Below are 17,799 nucleotides of genomic sequence, written 5' to 3'. Positions count from 1 at the left end.
GCAGAGAGTGCTGCGATGTCTGCCTTTTCCAACAGGGGGTGCTGCTACAGCCATACTTCTCACGGCCCTGCCTCTGGGAGCTTGTTTCTGAACTTTTCTGCATTAGTGGAGTTGAAAGAACAGCGTATGAAAAACCTAGGTTCTAGACTTAATGGGCCATGACAGTTTAGATTCAAAGGTAAAAAGAAAGTGTCATGGGGAGCAATGGTGAGATTCATAACCTCATTGTCATATGATAAGACTAGACCTGAAGTGTGATTTGACAGGGAGTAAGCCCAGCCACATGTTAGACAGCAAATTCAGAATGAAAAACACTAGAAAGGTCAGGGGTCTCTGTAAATGTTCACTGAAACAAAGCAATGTGAAGAGGAGACAAGAATTTCAAGAAGTGAATTTGCTGCTATATTTAGGCATTACAGAAGGGGTAGACTCATGAATAACTGCAACACCACCACCCCTACCAGAAAGGCCCACCCCTACCAGAAAGTTCCAGAAATGTGAGTAGCTCATGGGGCAGCCCCACTGATTGTGTGAAGGAGAACTTTCACCTTTCCCCAAAAAAAGTTTGATAAGTGTCACTTGTTGAATGTCTAAGGATTACCGTCTTGCCATTTTCAGCCTTATATAACTGAACACATTGATCAATTCCATTCCGTTTGAAGTGATAATGGTCTTTGTCTATGTAACCCAGCCCATTGATTAATGAGCCACACCTGCCTAATTAAAGGCTTATTAAATACAGGTGTGTGGCTGGAGAGCTGTGGGCTCTTTTTTCAGTGAGACTGTTTGCACAGGCTGGTTTTCTTTGTGGTTTTTAAGTTAATTATTGTTTTTTTTGTTCATTTTTTTGAGAAGTGTTCTCCACAGAGTGCAAAAAAACTCATCAGGCCTGAGCCAGGTTTCAGTTAAACCTGGATATAAAGGTCATAATGAGTGGTAAGCTTTTTCACAAGAGCTGACCTGGGGATAAACATTATCTAGCATCCAAATTTAAGAACAGTCTTGAAGGTGGTATTTGAAGCAGAGTGATGAGCTGTTACAGGAATAAGATTATAAAAAAACAATCACTCTGATAAATGTTATATTAAATTCTGGAGCGTGGCAAAGACATGGTCTCAAAATTTTAAGTCACTGGTTCTAGGAAGCTTACAGACAAAAGTGCAAGACTGTATGTCTGCAGCTTGGCTACCATCCTGGTATATTGGAAATTTTAATGAACCAGACTATAGACTGTAAGTTCCTAGATAAAAGAAAAGGAGCATGTCTCCAGGGAATAAAAAAATGTTATTCACACCATATAGGGAAAAGTCAGTGACCATAGCAGCACTAATTATTTACCCATGGGAGACACAACATTAAAGACAAACTTATTCTTCTTCCTGTGAGAACTTTACAGAATCAAACACAGATCAATGTTGGCTACTACACTATCTATCTGAAGACAGTGCACTGAGACAGAGCAGCAGCCTGTTCATGTGTCTCACAGGACCCGTGAGCCTGGCCTGAGTCTGTGCCCTCTGTTCTCTCTGGAAAACATCTAGCCACTCCTGGACCTCAGTATTCACCCAGATATCTCACGACTACAAGGACTGGGCCTGGGCAGTACCTGAGAAACATCATTGTAACCCTCTGTGAGCAAACTGGCATAAATGCTTGGATATTATGATAATCAATCATAACTGTATGTGCCAGCCAGATCACTACACTCCGCAACCTTGGGGCAACTGACTGTTCCTCGCTGATGGAATGGCTCCCCTCAGCCACGACGCCTGTCTGTGCTGGTCCTTTGTTGGTGGAATGAACTTTCCTCAGGGGTCAGGACAGCAGAATCACTGGCCATCTTCCAATGCAGACCGAAGAAGACCCACCCACTTCAAAGTGCATCTCGGTTCCACCTCCCAACCCCCAACACCTGCTATTGGTAATACTTGCAGCTTATTTTACGTGTAGTACTGCAATGTGTTATGGATACTGCGATCAAGTGACTGTGATATATGGTAGTGCATATACTTGGCTTCCCTTTGTTTCCAGGCTGTCTAATTTCAGTTACCATAGGTTAACTTGTACCAGTGTTGTGCTCACACTCAGCGGTCTGGGAGTGTTGTTAGCTTGGTCTAACAGTGCTCATTTAATTTGAATGAATACACTTCTCTTGTGCTGGAAGTCACCGTGGATAAAAGTGTCTGCTGAATGTAATGCAATGTAATCTGGGTCAAGGCCCTAATGTAGGCAATCTGTATTTGTGTTCTGCTATTTATGAATGGAATCATCAGTCATAACTTCATCAGTTGAGGGTTTAATCTCACATCACTGGCAACATGGGTGCACAAATGTCTGGATACATGGGCATACAAATCCCTACCCCGGACCCCAAGTGATAGAATGAACTCCCCACAACAGTCAGAACTTGCCAATCGCTGACCATCTTCTGCTACAGACTGAAAACTCATCTGTTCAAACTGCATCTTAGTTCAACTAACCTCATAGTCTGAGAATTCATACCGCAGCACAAACACATGGCATGTTATGCAATGAATCCTACCATCGGATTGTGACACATGATTTAGTATCGTCTCAACTCTTCGCGTAACCTTTCTGTATGTGCCTTTGTAAGTTGCTCTAGATAACAGCATCTGCTAAATGGCTAAACATAAATTTAAATGTCAGGCCACAGGGTACACTACCCATTTGAGAAATCACTGTCAGAAGAGTTCAGCCCATAAATACATAATTTTCAAAACAGGAAATGCATTTCTTTCAAAATGATATTGGAGTAGTTGTAATAGAAGTTACTGCAAGCCATATTTTCCTAGTACAGTGCAATATAAATTCCTTAAAATATGATAGTGTGTTTTATAGTGAAATACAAATATATAATGTAAAACAGCAGAGAAAACCATATAAGAAAGATGTCAGACAACGTGAACACATGTAGATTATATGTGTGCATAATCTTTTGTACCATGGCAAGAGTTTACTCAGCTCACTTACTAGTATAGTTAGAATAGAATTATTGTAAATGTCTTCAGAACAAGGGTAGATGGATGCATTTTTAAAGACTAAAGACTACATTAAAATCACAGTGTAAGGTTTCCTGCGCTTCACTGATGCCAGGTTGCTAACTAGCTAGCTAAATGTCTTAATAGATTTCAATGCACTGATAACCAATCATGTAATCATTTTAATTGCATGATTAAATTAAATGATTAACCATTTAATTTAATCATGCAATTAAAATGATTACATGATTGGTTATCAGTGCATTGAAATCTATTAAGATATAATAATAATAGCTATTTCTATGCACATTTGCTGTGGGCACAAAAATAATTTCAGGCCACAAGGGGTGCTGCCCAATGAAGAACTCAAAAAGAGAGAAAATTTCTTTTAATCTGTTCTATGACCTGACCCATGAGCTATTATCCATATACAAAATGTGGGATCCAAATGAGACACTCTTGAAATGGGACTGCTCCCCTGCCAATACGTGCATGAAGATAGTGAAGCACCTGCCCCAGTTACCGCACAATGCTCCCCTCTCCCCAAGACTGTGCTTGAACAAGTCCCTTTCCCCTGCTCCCATTCCCAAATAAATAGGGGAGCACCTTCTTAGCCATGCACCCTTGCCTAGTCCCAAACGTGCACGTTGACGAAAGGCCGAAGAGTTGTCTGTGGTTCTGTAACCTGCGTCTGGGGCCAAGGGCAGGCTGTGGTGGTAACAGTTGTCGTCACCTCAGCATAAAAATGATTAAAAATAAATCGTTAAAGACAAGTTATTTATGGAGGATGAAAGAGCTTGAGAGGAAAAAGAAAAATCACAACCGACAATTTCGTTTATTTGCTATACTGCTCTGTGGGTGGGCTTGAACCAAGTCCGGTATTTTCCTACGATACTTCAGCAGACGGTCATTCGGCTACCTCTAGCGACCAAAAAAGTACCTGCACCCAACTTTAATGAACATATCAACCAATGGAGAATGAACTTTGTCATCAATCGTTAAAACTAAATCGTTTTAATCATGTCCTGTAGCAGACCTTACCCGTCGCCCGAACTTTAACACTGATTTTCCGTGATAGGAAGCTTCACTTAAGTTTCAGATTAGCATAGTTCTTGTAATAATAACATAAATTATTCTTGCGGTCCAAATCAGAACGGTGTAGAGGGCGCCTCTGATCGTTGAATACTCGCAGAGCGCAGATGCAAGCTCATAGCCGTGTTCGTGGGAATTTGTGGCATGGGAATAAGTCCAATATACCAGACAACTAATAAACTACGCATGACAACACACTTACTTTTCACAGATCCTTGCGCCACGTGGCTAACCTCACCCCTATGTTCGATCAACGAGGACTGTGTTGTTTACGGGGGTTAAGGTTTTTGGTACGGGTTTAGATTTAAGATTTAAGGGTTTAAGGTAAGATTTAAGCATTGGATGAAAAAAACTTATTTTAAATTGATAGCATTATCGCCTAGCTGCTAGCTATAATAGAAAGCATAGTATTTTAATACAGAAGAAAACATCTCCTAGGATTTTAGCAAAAATGTTCTGGGGTGTCCCTCCAATCTAAAGTAAATCGGAGTTAATGAACTCAGGTTCTATCGTAAAGTAGGAAACCGAATCCGACGATGCAGCGTTTCCCTCCAATCAGATAATTACATTGAGTCAGATTTCACAATACATCCGAAATAGGACAACGGCTTGAAAAACATCAGACCTTTCTACCACACTTTTGAAAACATCTGAAAGATGTACACGCAGCATGCATAAGTACTCGCTGTAGAGCCTAAGCGCTAAGGGCTAAGCGCATTTCTGACCCCATGTAATTCTACCTGTCAGGTTCTTAGCTTTTTCATTTATCTTTCATTTAAACCACGGGGAATAATAGTATTGAAACAATCTGCCATCTTTCAGTCCCTTTCTCTTTCCCTTAAATTAGTTTTTGATTAATTTTTGGAAATATCGTTAATGTGTCAAGTCTTGCTTTGTTTCTCCAATGTAAAGTTCCATAGCATGCAAGTTTTAGTTTGTTGGTAAATTTTTCACCACACGGGGGCGTCCGTACCATTATAATAATTTACTGTGAACTTGTTTTGGTGAAGGCTGTGTGTAAATTAGTATGAAACAAAGACTTGACAGGTTTTTATTCTTTCTGTATGCAGGTATTATTTTAAACCTTTTCAAGGCTGGCATTTATATTAAATTTAGCCCAAATTACTTTCAATCAATTAATTTAAAACCATTGTTTATACGTGGTAAAGTAGGGAATGACATTCTTAGGTTCTGGCACACTGCTGTGGCATAATCATGTTTTTGTTAGCCTGAGGTTTAGTGCTCCTTAAGAATATCCACAAAGAATTAAAATAGGCTCTAGTTCTTAAGTAGTCACCACCTTTATACCTCAAACATATTCTTTGAAACCTTTTACTGAGATTTGACTAAACCTTTGTTGGGTTTTTTTGAGAGATAACTGTTGGCTTTGTCTTGCTTCTTTTGCTTCTTTTCTTGAAAAATCTTCTATTCTTGTACCTAAAAATGTTTCTGTAGTAAGGTTGGTTTTTCAAATAGGGACTGCCAGAAAGAGGAGCACACACACATACACACACACACACACACACACACAGACACACGCACACACACACAGCGAGAGAGAGAGAGAGCAAGAGAAAGAGGGGGAGCGAGAGAGAGAGAGAGAGAGAGAGAGAGAGAGAGAGCATACTAGACCCCTGCTGTCTTGAAATAAACTCCACAAATAAGATAAAGTCCTCTCTGACTGGTGAAGGACACTATTATACCTCAAATTCCCAGAAGACCAGTGAGATACACTAGGAGAGATGAGGCGTTCCCTGAAAACCCTCAATAAGTGCTCACCCTCTTTATTTCATTAGATAGCCCATTCATTTTTCACTGCCAGCATTCACCAACTTGCTGAAATTGGAGCTATATTAAATAATGAAATCTTCAAAGAGCTCCTCTTTCCATTTGAATAACTTGCTTCAAAATTGTTTGAATTTTCACCAAATTGTTCGAATATGACAGTCTCACATTTTTATGATGGTCATTAGTGAAATTACCAGTCTGTTGTGCGCTAATGTATGCCTCTTTCCCACAATGAGGACCTATTCAAATTTTATTTCAGCACACTGTTAATGTTCATAAATCCTTAACATGCACTGCATCCTCTGTGACCCACTGCTTTAGAAAGCAGGTCTGGGGTTAATAGGAAAAACAGCAGTTGGAAATGTTTTCTTTTTTTCCTAGCAATATTCAATCGCAACCACCCCTCTTTTCTGCAGAACAGAAAGGAGTAGATACTGAAGCAAGTCAACGTTTTTTTGTTGTTTTTAATGATGTACTGAAAGGCAAAGAGCAAAGCACAACTGAGCAGGGTGTTCCTCTCATCCCAGGTCTCTTAAGATAATTAATCAAATCTTTAATCGCTTTAAAAAGCAGAGGTCTTCTAAACACACACATACATACACACACACACACACACACGCACACACACACACACACACACACACACACACACACAGTAGCTCATTAAATCACGATGATCACATACAGCATACATGTCAATGCAGATTTTTTTTATGATTGTTATTTGACACAGTCATTATGTCTCTCTCCTCAAAATTTAGAGATATGACTTTGCCTCTGGAAAAATGAAATTAAAAACAGAAAAAAAAGCAAGGACTGAAATTTGCTGTACTGAGCTATATGAAAAAAAGTTCATGATTTCTAGGAAAATTTACTACTTTAAATACCAGGACAAATTCAGATAAATTAGATACACCTTTATACTTTTACACTTAAAAAATTTTGTACATTTTATTCCACTTATAAGAAATACTGATATGAGGTTCAAGCACATATAGGGAACAAAATCACTTGGATAGAATCATTCCTGTATTAATGCAACTCCACTTGTAAGAATCAAGTAATCCTCTAATAAAAATACATTCGGGCTGACTTATTACATGTAATACAGTACTCAGTGGTGCACAAGCTTCTGATGCTGAAGCAGTTCCATGAAACCTGAGGAAATGAAATCTGATGTAAATGTTTCAAAATCAATTGTAGATCAGATCGTGTGAGAAATAAGAAAAAAATAAAGTCCATCTGAAAATTTGGATCATAAACAGATACCAATGAGGCACAGGCAAGTGAAATTTGCAACAGTCATATGGCAGTTAAGACTAGATAGCCGGTTAGTAACGCTGACCATTTTGCCCCTGTTTTCATGTGACCTTATTTTTGGTAATATGGGAGGGCCAAAATTCAGAGGCAGGAGTTTGGTTACTGGATTCTGAGAATGGGAGGCAAACATTAAAACAACACTTAGAATGTATAACTTATCTGGTAACATACAAGCAAATATGGCAATACATATTTTCGCTAGTTAAAGGCTAGTTATAATAGTACCGCAGAAGGAGCAGGAAACTTCTGAGCAATAAATAAATTGTATGGAGATACAATTTAGGTCACCTTCTGGTTGGACTGATTAATTTACACAGTATATCCTTTGTTGACTATAAACCATTACAAGGAACAGGGTGAATTAAAACACACAAATGACTTAGACACAAAGGCTTAAGAAGCAAAAGCAGGCTTGGTACAAGAGTACATACATAAAAACATGGCAACTCAAGACTGAGCAGCAAGGCAGGGAAAGTGCAGGGCTTAAATAACAGACAACATAGGTGACAACAATAACTAATCAACACAGGTGGAAAACTTTTACTAAACGAGACAGGGAACAAACAGGAAGTGAGGCCATCTGGTGGTGGTGTTAGGAAACAGCAGCTCGGACCCCTGACAGGAAGTTATGAGGCCACCTGTTGGTCAGTCTGGGAACCAGCAGCAGCAGAAACCCTGACAATAAACATAACAGCAAAAACATACTTTTGAAGTTAACAGGGCTGAAAGAAAATGCAAGAATACTGGACAAAATTACTGCAATTCTTCCTACTTCTTATTACAATTTCATTCAACTCCAGATAAATTAGAACAATCACAAAAACAACTGACCTATATTTTGACTGTTAGCCCCATGATGTCGATATGCAGTTACATTTATCCTTCCCGGATAAAAGCTCACATAAATTACAGGCCTGTACCCTTGGGGCTGTTCTGAGTAATATTTAATGTATTGGAACATGCCAGTGTAAATGTGTGTTGCTTTGCCAAAGAGTATGATGTGCCAGGGTCTGAGGATAAGAGACCTCACATTTTTCTGCATTTTTTAAGATTTCAGTCATTGAGTTGAATGCACATGCACCACACTGTTTAATGTTTCACTAGACTGTTTAAATGTTCGCTTTGGATAAAAGCGTCTGCTAAATAAATAAATGTAAATGTAAATGACTTGGACTGACAGAGAGCGCTATGGCTGCTGTTTGCTCCAGTGAACTCCAAATGCCATTTTAAAGATGGGCTTCAGGTAAAATCATATAACAAACTTTGCTGGCTTGGAGGAGCTTGGGCATATCCACGTAAATACACTACTGGGTTAATATAACTGCATTTTTTGGAAATGCATAACAAATGGCATTTGCATCAAACGGCAAATGCATCAATTTCAGATGATCAATGAAATGGGATTTCTGAGAGTACATATGTCTCCCCTACACTGGGGTGCTGATGTTCTTTAAATGGTGTGAAAAGACCATCTCTTGAAGTGAGAGCACAGCTCTTGTTTCAGTTGAGTACAAATTGGGCAATTTGGCATTTCAATCACTGCTACACTCAGTGTCTTCTCCCAGCCAGAAATGCGTTGTCTTGGTTGTGGTTTCTCACCCAGACAGAGCACTTTTCATAGTTTTTCTACAAGAGCTCATTAGTCATTATGTGTACACCCACAGTAACTAATACATATTTAACTGTTTGAATGACAGCTTGACTGCCAATGTCATAGTTTGGTGGACTTGGTGTTTTTAACAGGAATCATTTTTATACTTTATACTTTGAGCTTTAATGTACTAATTCATAGGACACAAGCTGTATGTTGACTCGGTTCCATCCAGGCATCAGACTTCAAACTGCATTTTGACTTCAACTTTAAGTTGGCCATATACTAAGAAAAAGGGTGGCCGTCAATCAAAATGCATATGGCTCTACAACAGGAAGAAGAATGCATTGCCATGGAATAAATTTCCTGTCTTTCTACGGAATAAATGTCAATAAACTACAATATCAAATAGATGTTTTAGTCAGTGAGATTTCAATACTGAAGAATATTGAAGAAAAACACTTCTAATGAAAATTAATACAGTGGTGTTCTGGAACACAGTTTTAGGTAAATAAACTATTTCCATATGTTGTAGAGTGGGATTTGCAGATTTGTAAACTATATACATATATATTACTTGTAAATGGAGTAAAACTTTTTTTGTTTTATTTTCATTTATTCTTTCTGTCCTATAACTTTTTTTCTCTGAATTCTAATGTGTATTATACCAAAACAAACTTTATTTGATATAACGTCACAAAAGCAAACAGATTTTCCCAGACTACTTCCCAGGTCAAACCTAATATAAATAACACAAGCAGAAGTGGATATAACCAAAAGAAGTGAGAAATATCTGCTGAATTCATTACAGGTGTAGATATTAAAATGCATAGCCAATTTGCTCTCAAGAGGTAGAAAACAAAACAAGCAAACCCCCTAAAATGTCAGTGAGGAAAACTGGAAGTTATCCCCATGGTCCCATGGCAACTGAATGCAAAACTTCAGGTGTTATTTAACTGAACTAACCCGAGTCAAAACAAGCTCCTGTGCCAAGTGGTCGCCAAACTTTTCTTCGGAGCGCTGAGGTCATTTTCCCTGACTAGGCATTGGAGCATATTTGTATCAACTTGTAAGACGGTTTACGGTTAATGACTTTTTTATGCATCTACTGTACTGTAGGTGATCGTGGTGATTAAAGATCGAATGAGCTTAACCATTATTTTCAAGTGTTATGGTGATATGACCATTTAAATGAAATGCAATTTCATTTTTTTCTTCTGAAGTGTTGTGAAGTGTTGCCAGCTACTTAATGCTCGACTGGGCCGATCCTACTGCTGAAGATTCTGATTACGGTAAACAACACGGCAAACATAATCACCGTTCTGCTTATCATAAACCGAAATCCATGTCTTTGTGCCCTGCACGAATCAGTCATCTGCCTTCTTGTTCTTTGCTTGAGAAGAAAATGTGTGAACGTAGCTGTATGCATGTGTGGGGGGAGGGCGGATGGTGGAATGTGAAGGAGAAAAGCAATCACTCACAGGATGGCAGCACACAGACTTCTAATCTCTCTGTGCATGTGGTTAGCAGTGTCAGTCTCATCCGTGCATGTGTTACTGTGTGATGAGGACTCCCCAGATGAATGAAAGGTTGTCAAGCTCAGGAAGGAGTCTTCAAAGCAGTGCTGGCACAAAACCATAATACCCTCGGTCCGTAAGGAGTCTGGCAGCATGCTGCAAGACAGCACGCCTGCTCTTCAGTACCAACATCATTTTCTGTCTCCCCATTATAGCCCAATGGCTCAGAGGGAAAAAAAATTCGGAGTGATTTTTTTGGGTCATGAATGTCAGAGAATCTAGTCCATATCCATGTTATCCATGGTAGCTGTGCTAGTTATTTCTTTATTCCAGACAAAATGCCAAGAATGTTTATTCTGTGAATCACCCTACAATGCTGCACCCTTTAAAAGCGTCTTCTTTCACACTTATGTTTTTTTCTCTGTGATTTATTATGGTACACTCCTTTGGTCTTTGCAACACAAGCATATCCCTTGTGTTGTTTTTTTTTTTAATAAATTATGATGGAAATTATTCTATGCTGTCATTCAAGCAAACACACCAAATGTAGAAGCTACTTCTCCACATAGATTTTCTGCAAATGATGTTAATTTGTTCTTTGAAATAACATTTCTGATCACAAAAACACCCCGAAGCTAAGTTGTTGAGGTCTTCTGTTGCATGTGTATACCAAGTTGGTTTGAGTCTTAGTGTGCTGAATTTGAATCCATGGCCATTTAGTCAGTATGCATTAACAGGCAAATTCAGGTCAGACAGTTTCGCAATGCATTCTGAGGACTGGAGACAGACAGCTATGGATCTGGACTTTACACTATGTCGACTAAAACGTTACGATCTGTATTCTGTTACAGAGTTAAAGGGTTAATGGTTCAGAGCAGCCATCTGCACGTTTTAAAGGCTCATGTGTAGATAAAAACACTTCCCTTTTTTCCCATTTATCACCTGTTAATTAGGGAGGAGGAATGTCATGTACTAAAAGCATTTCTGTGCAGTGAAACAGATCCTACATTTAAATTACATTACATTTAATCCTTCAGCACATGCTCTTATCCAGAGTGACTCCCAAAAGTGCATACAGAAAGGTTAGGCTCGGAGTTACCGCTGATGTCATTGCTGAGAGGGCCATATGGTAAATGGTGTGTGATTTCCTTTCCAATTCCAGTTCACTCTACTAGCCAGTCAAGAGTAACAATGCCCAAACTGCATCCATTGGTGTTATGTTTTTAAAATTCAAATAAAATCCCAAAAAGGTACAGCCGGATGAACCTTGGCAGTCTTTTGACAGTTTTTTTTTTTTTTGGAGGGGTATGTGAGCATGGTGAGATGAGCCCCCGGACTGCCGCGGCAGCTGTATGTCTGCAGGTCTCACCTCCGTCTCACACCCCCGTGTTTACAGCTCCACAGGCAACGAACGCTGTGTCCACACTTTACACGCTGTCAGCTCCATGACTCCTCCCGCCTCACCCGCGTCCACATATGCAAATGCGCCTCGCTCCGACCTGCTGTAAATAGAAGCCGGGAAAGGTCAGCCGCTCATATTTAATCTGGCAAAACGAACTTTCACGAAGAGGCAAAGCGGAGAAGCCGACGAGTGTTATTCCCCTAAAATGAACTCGGGGGTGGTTTTGAACACAGTGACCTGGCGTATAACGTTATGATCATCCAGGGTCTCCTAAAAATCTTGAGTGATAATTATACTCTGTGTTGTGAAGGTGGGATTACAACTGGTGTGTGTCCTAGTTTCATTCATTCACTGTGTGTAGGTTTCTGTTTTCATGTACATTTGTTTGGCTTTGTCTTTCGCAAAGTCATCTGGTTAGTTTCTTCTTAACATATAAAGAACACGACAAAGTGCGTATCTATACACAGTGGTTTCAGAGACATATGTCAGTACTTACATATTTGGAAAACATTTAAATAATCGAGGAATGCTGTATCTTTTGCTTCAAATATGATGTTCAGCTGATGCAGCAATCTCAAAACAGGGGTGATGTGTTCAGACATTTGTGAATAAATAACCTGGCAGCTACATTTGAAACAAGCTGCAACCTTTTAAAGTACTATTTGGTAATCCAGTAAGCAAAGACATCCAGACAGGACATTATTTAGTAATGAACCAGCACCTCCATTCCCTTCCTGCTCACAAGTAGGATAAGTGTTGTGATATTAACAATAGAAGGCCGTTTTCACTATCAGTTATTTCATTTTCACTATCAGCTATTTCACTATCAACTACAGCTGGTGTATAGCACGAAAAAAAAGTCACAAATAACACCCAAAGTCATTATATGGGGAGATAATGAAATTGGTTTTCCTTCAGAAATTAGTTTAAACACCTCCGATTGTGACAGATCCCTGCAGTATCTCTGTTTTATCAGGGGTAAGCTTCAGCTGATCTGCTGCCATCCATCAACCCTGCTGGGCCCTCTGTAAGCGCAGGTACCGCCATGTCAGTTTAATCAGAAAATGTTACATTGATTTGCATATCATCAGTACAGGAGAGGAGCCCAGATTATGCTTCCCAATGATGTAGACCAATGGTAACGTAACATGTACGCACTGAGATGCATTTATTATCCTCATGGAACCCTGAGAATGACTGAACGATGAACACTCTTTGTGCTGATTTAATGACATCTGTGGAGGTGAAGAAGACGTGACGGGAAAGGCATGAAGCAAACCATTCCGTGGACGTCCAACATGTCACAAACCCACGTGTGACTGGAGTCTACAGCAAGATGTGATGATTTATAGTGTTGGAAGCTGCAGAAAGATCCAACACAACAAGAACAGACAACAGGGTAGTGTCTGTAGCTAGATGGGGATCATTACAGACACACAGGGAGTCTTAGTGCAATGGCCTGACAGAAACCCAGACTGAAATTTCTTCTGAAATTGCTTTTGAGCAAGCTGCCAGAGAACTTTAGCAACAACTTTTTCTAATATCTTCATCAATATCGTCAGAAAGGAAGGGGTAAGGACATGGTGATAATTATCTAGCGTACCTGGAGAAAAGTTAGACTTTTTAAAAAGAAATCTGAGTTTACTTTTTATTTTCAGTGCCATTTTCAGTTCTAGTGGCACAATAGCAGACAGTCCAGTAGATTAGTTATTACTGGGCCATGTGTTGCAAACTTTACTTTCAGGAGCTAAATAGGCCAAGTATCAGGGCTACATCTACTGGGTATGTTTTATTGTGCTGGAAGTTGCTCTGGATAAGAATGTCTGCTAAATGAATATAATGTAATGTAGGAGACCTGATACCATTTCCTCAATGTCTTCAGCTGCAAAATCTCTGAACTTTGTAAGATACTGAACAGGCCGTTAGGACTGGGAAGAGAGGGCTACAAAGTAGGTAAAAAATGTGAGCGAGTTACCAGAGGTTTCTCAAAAAAGAAATCTCTCAGCCAGCTACTGGCAGCTCCGGGACAAGAATTTCAATGAGTTTAAAAAAATGGATTTTAAATATAAGACAACATCCATGCACCCATCCAAAGGCTGCACTGGTGTGTAGGAGAAAGAGTATTCTAACAGAAATAGGTAAAGCTTCTGTAAATCTCCGGTCTTTGTAAATCTCATTTGGCAAAAGGTGAAAGCTCAGCTATTGAAATGAGATTTGTGAAGACCACAGAGTGCAGAAGCCGTATTTATTTCTGCTGAAATGGGTTTTAAATTCCTGAACAATTGTATTAAATAGGGTTACTGGTCTCTTCCGGCTGTTACCTATTAATGGTGAGAAATAGGCTGCCTTGGCTTCCTTCAACTTTGCCCTGTATTGTATGAGGTGGAACTTCCAAATTTTCTCATTTACATATAGCTCAATCTCTGAAAGACAGTGTTAGCCTGTCCTTCCATTTCAAAAACTCCGGGGGTCTGGTGACCAAGGAGAATGATGCTGACTTTAAAAGGATGAGTTCTAAGTGGAGTTTCCGAATGAATTATTTGTGAGAGAGTGCTGATATGGACAGAGATGCTACAGGAGGAGAAACTACAATTGTTAACTGACAGAGGAGTGCTGACCAGGTCTGACAATTTGGCTGGCTCAAGAAGATGCTGTAGATAAAATGGAACCTTCAGAGAACCTATTAAATGTCCAGACAGATCAATTTCCAAGATGGTAATAGACAGACCCTTGATGTGAGTTTGTGTGTTAACATGCTGTTCAGAATAACATGAATCCAGAGTATCTACCACTGACGTATCATTTGTGTCAATGCATTGAAACAACAGCCATGATACAGCTGTATTGCTGTTGCATATATGAATTGATCGATAATATTATTTATTTATTGTATTCATCTTCATATAGTAATAATACAGTGACAATCTTAGTTATCACTGAAAATTGTTATCCAATGTGTATAATGGACTAATGATTAGACACTCTACATTTCTTTAAAAGCAAAGAAATGTTTTATGGTCATGTTGGATCGTATTGTGTCGAAATATGTTGTATCAGATAGTATCTCATCGGGTCAAAGTGAATCCTTAGATATATTCCATTACATCATATTGTTGCTTAGGTATTATTATATCATATTGTTGTTAAGCCAGGGGTTTACTCCCCTAGTATCACTACAGTTGTCCATAAGAATATTGTAATTAATTTTAGTAAATATATGTGCAGACATATGGAGAGTATATGATTTGTATGTGTGAATAAATTGCCATGATCTATACACTGAAAGTATTTTTGCTTATTTTCATGTTATGTGCAAAGTGGGACTTGACCAGCCCAAATATCTGAATGTAATAAATCACACGTGTGGAAGTTCACAGATGAGGTGTACCAAGTTTTGTGTGAATCGGAGTGGCAGTTTTTGAGATGATGTGATATGTACCAGATTCTTCAAAAATCAACAGCTAAAGCAACACCATGCATCTGATGAGTTGGGGGAGTTGAACGTTGGTCCCTACCTGCTGCCAAGCACCAATTTTTAGAAATCACTGTGGGAGATAATTTCTCCAGAAGAAGAAGCAGGATCAAAAAAAAAAAAAAAGTTTCAACACCTTCAGTGCTGAATAATATTACGTGAAAATGTAGACTTCCTATCCTCCCGGGGCATGACAGCAGTTACATCAAGCTTTTTTTCAATGACTGGTACGGTTTCCTTTTTAACTTCAGGGGTTTACTCTTTTAATAACACACGTGCTCAGTGTGAATGATCTGCCGGTGCTTTGGTACCACTGTGAGTGGGGAGATGGAGGGGGAACCTGCCAGAGGCAGAAATTGACACTTGTTCTCCCACCGCAGACTGCAGCGGCATTAAAATACCGCACACAGGTCTGCACCCCTTCGTGAGGCTGCAGTGAACCTTTACCAAGCACAATTCCAGCAATGTCACCCAGCCTGACAGGGTTGATTGCTACAATATTTTGTCTGGCAGAGCTGTGTGCTGGTCCTGTGTGGGAAGCCTGCAGGACGTTTGCTGTCAGGCTGAACTCTGCAGACCGGTTACAATGGAGGCGTCTCCTCTGGTCTCATACCCTAACTCTGGGGGCTTACAGTGGGGTAAACTCTCCCCTTGAAATCTAATTTCCAGCTGGGCTGAAAAGAAAGAGAGACAGAGGAGCAGAATTGATTTCTCAGGTAATCAGTTACACAAGAATCCCCTGCCAGGCCCCCAGGCAAGGAGAAAGCTGCTAGCCTTGGTGCAGAAGAAAACGCTATGCAAATTGGCATCATTTGATAGTAAATAAAATGCAGTATTTATAAAGCACCCAGTCCCAGCTCATGGTCACGATTCAGTTTTTGCAGAGGTCCTTCAGGTACCTATAGAGTAACCCTATACGGATGTTTAACTAATAATGAAATCCAGAGACAGACTGTGATCACAGAATCACAGTGCAGACTGTTAATCAGTGCATCAGGCTTAGGTGTGGAAATAACTAACATTGAAAATGAAACTTTTCATTACTTTTTCCATAACTTTTCATTTAATTCATTTTCCATTTAACAAGTGAAAAACTTAAAAGTGTGGTTTTAATTGTTACACTTACAGTTTAATTCTTATCAGCTCTTGTAAATGAACATATGATGATGATCAAAGAGCTTTTTTCCCTCTCTTGAAACTATAGCATTGAACAGTGGTAGGGGACAAAGATAATGATTATGAAAACATAAGAACGTAACATTGTACTGACAAGCACAGGCCATTTAGCCTATCTAGGCTCATCATTTTGCCTGGATCTAAAATATTAAAAATATATTTTATGTATCGTACTTATCATTGCCAAACATACTGTAAAAGTAACAAATATAATAATAGCAAATATATTTGATAGCAAAGATTTAAAAACATATTTAAGACAGCCATAATACAATGAACACTATAACTCAAAACATGATAAATATTGAAATAAAGTCACAGCTGAAGATAAAGAATGACTTTGTATAGTTTGCCCTTCCATGGTCCTACACTTTGACCACAGATGTAGGTAAGGTGTTCCATACCTCAATGACTCTGAGTGTAGAAATACTTTATGTGAAATTAAATTTGAGCTCCTTTCCACTTGTGCCCTCTGGTTTTGTTGACATGACCTAGCTTGAAATACCTTCTGTGGTGCACCTTATTAATTTCTTTTAGTGTTAATCAGTATTCAGAAAACCCAGTGTGCTGCAGTAGATAAAAGTCTAGTTCAGGTTCTTCCTCTGGTGTACTGTTATGTACACATGATTGAAATTGTTTGGGTTACTTTAAAACCAGACACATATGCATGTAAAAAACAGTGTTATGATACCCAGTGCAATCATAGTTTGTTACCAGTTTTATTGAAATTAGGCTGCTTTTGAAGGGATAAGCAATCATGCAATTTACTGTTTTAGAAGAGCTAACTACATTTCTGTATACAACAGTATGACCTCATTAGACAGAATTCTCTACCATGACCCATTCAAAATGAGCTGAATTGAAAGTTCTTTAAGTACAAGTCCGTTGCATTCAGCTCTTATAATTATGTGTTTGTACCAAGTTTCTGATCTTGTGGTCAAGGCTCCAATAAATTATTCTAATCATCAGAGGTTCATCAGAGGTCCAGTTCCTCCTGTCGACGTGAGAATTTACTTTAGGCATTGATTTTTTTTGAAGTTGTTTGATGATCACATATCATTACAAGATTCTTTCATTACACGGCTTGTCAGATACAAAAATGCTCTGAAAGCCCCGGCAAAGTTGGCACAATAATACTAAAGCGAGAACCTTCACCTTTTCACAGAAAACCATCACAATTGCTGTTTCTTTGTAAGATAAAATATTAGAATATAATACATTTACATGTTCATGTATTCATTTGGCAGATGCCTTTATCCATAGTGACTTACAAGTGAAGAAGAGTACAACACAAGCAAGCGAGTCAACAATATTAGAAGCATTGCATGACCAGGTTTCAATGGTTGGCCAGACAAGGTACAAGCTAGCTGGTAGAGATAACGAGTGTGTTAAACCATTAGATTACATTTTTTATAGTTTAATAGGAAACAGTTACTACCTTC

The sequence above is a fragment of the Megalops cyprinoides genome, chromosome 11, assembly GCF_013368585.1.
Source record: "Megalops cyprinoides isolate fMegCyp1 chromosome 11, fMegCyp1.pri, whole genome shotgun sequence".
NCBI classification, from domain to species: domain Eukaryota; kingdom Metazoa; phylum Chordata; class Actinopteri; order Elopiformes; family Megalopidae; genus Megalops; species Megalops cyprinoides.
This window is presented reverse-complemented; position numbering follows the sequence as displayed.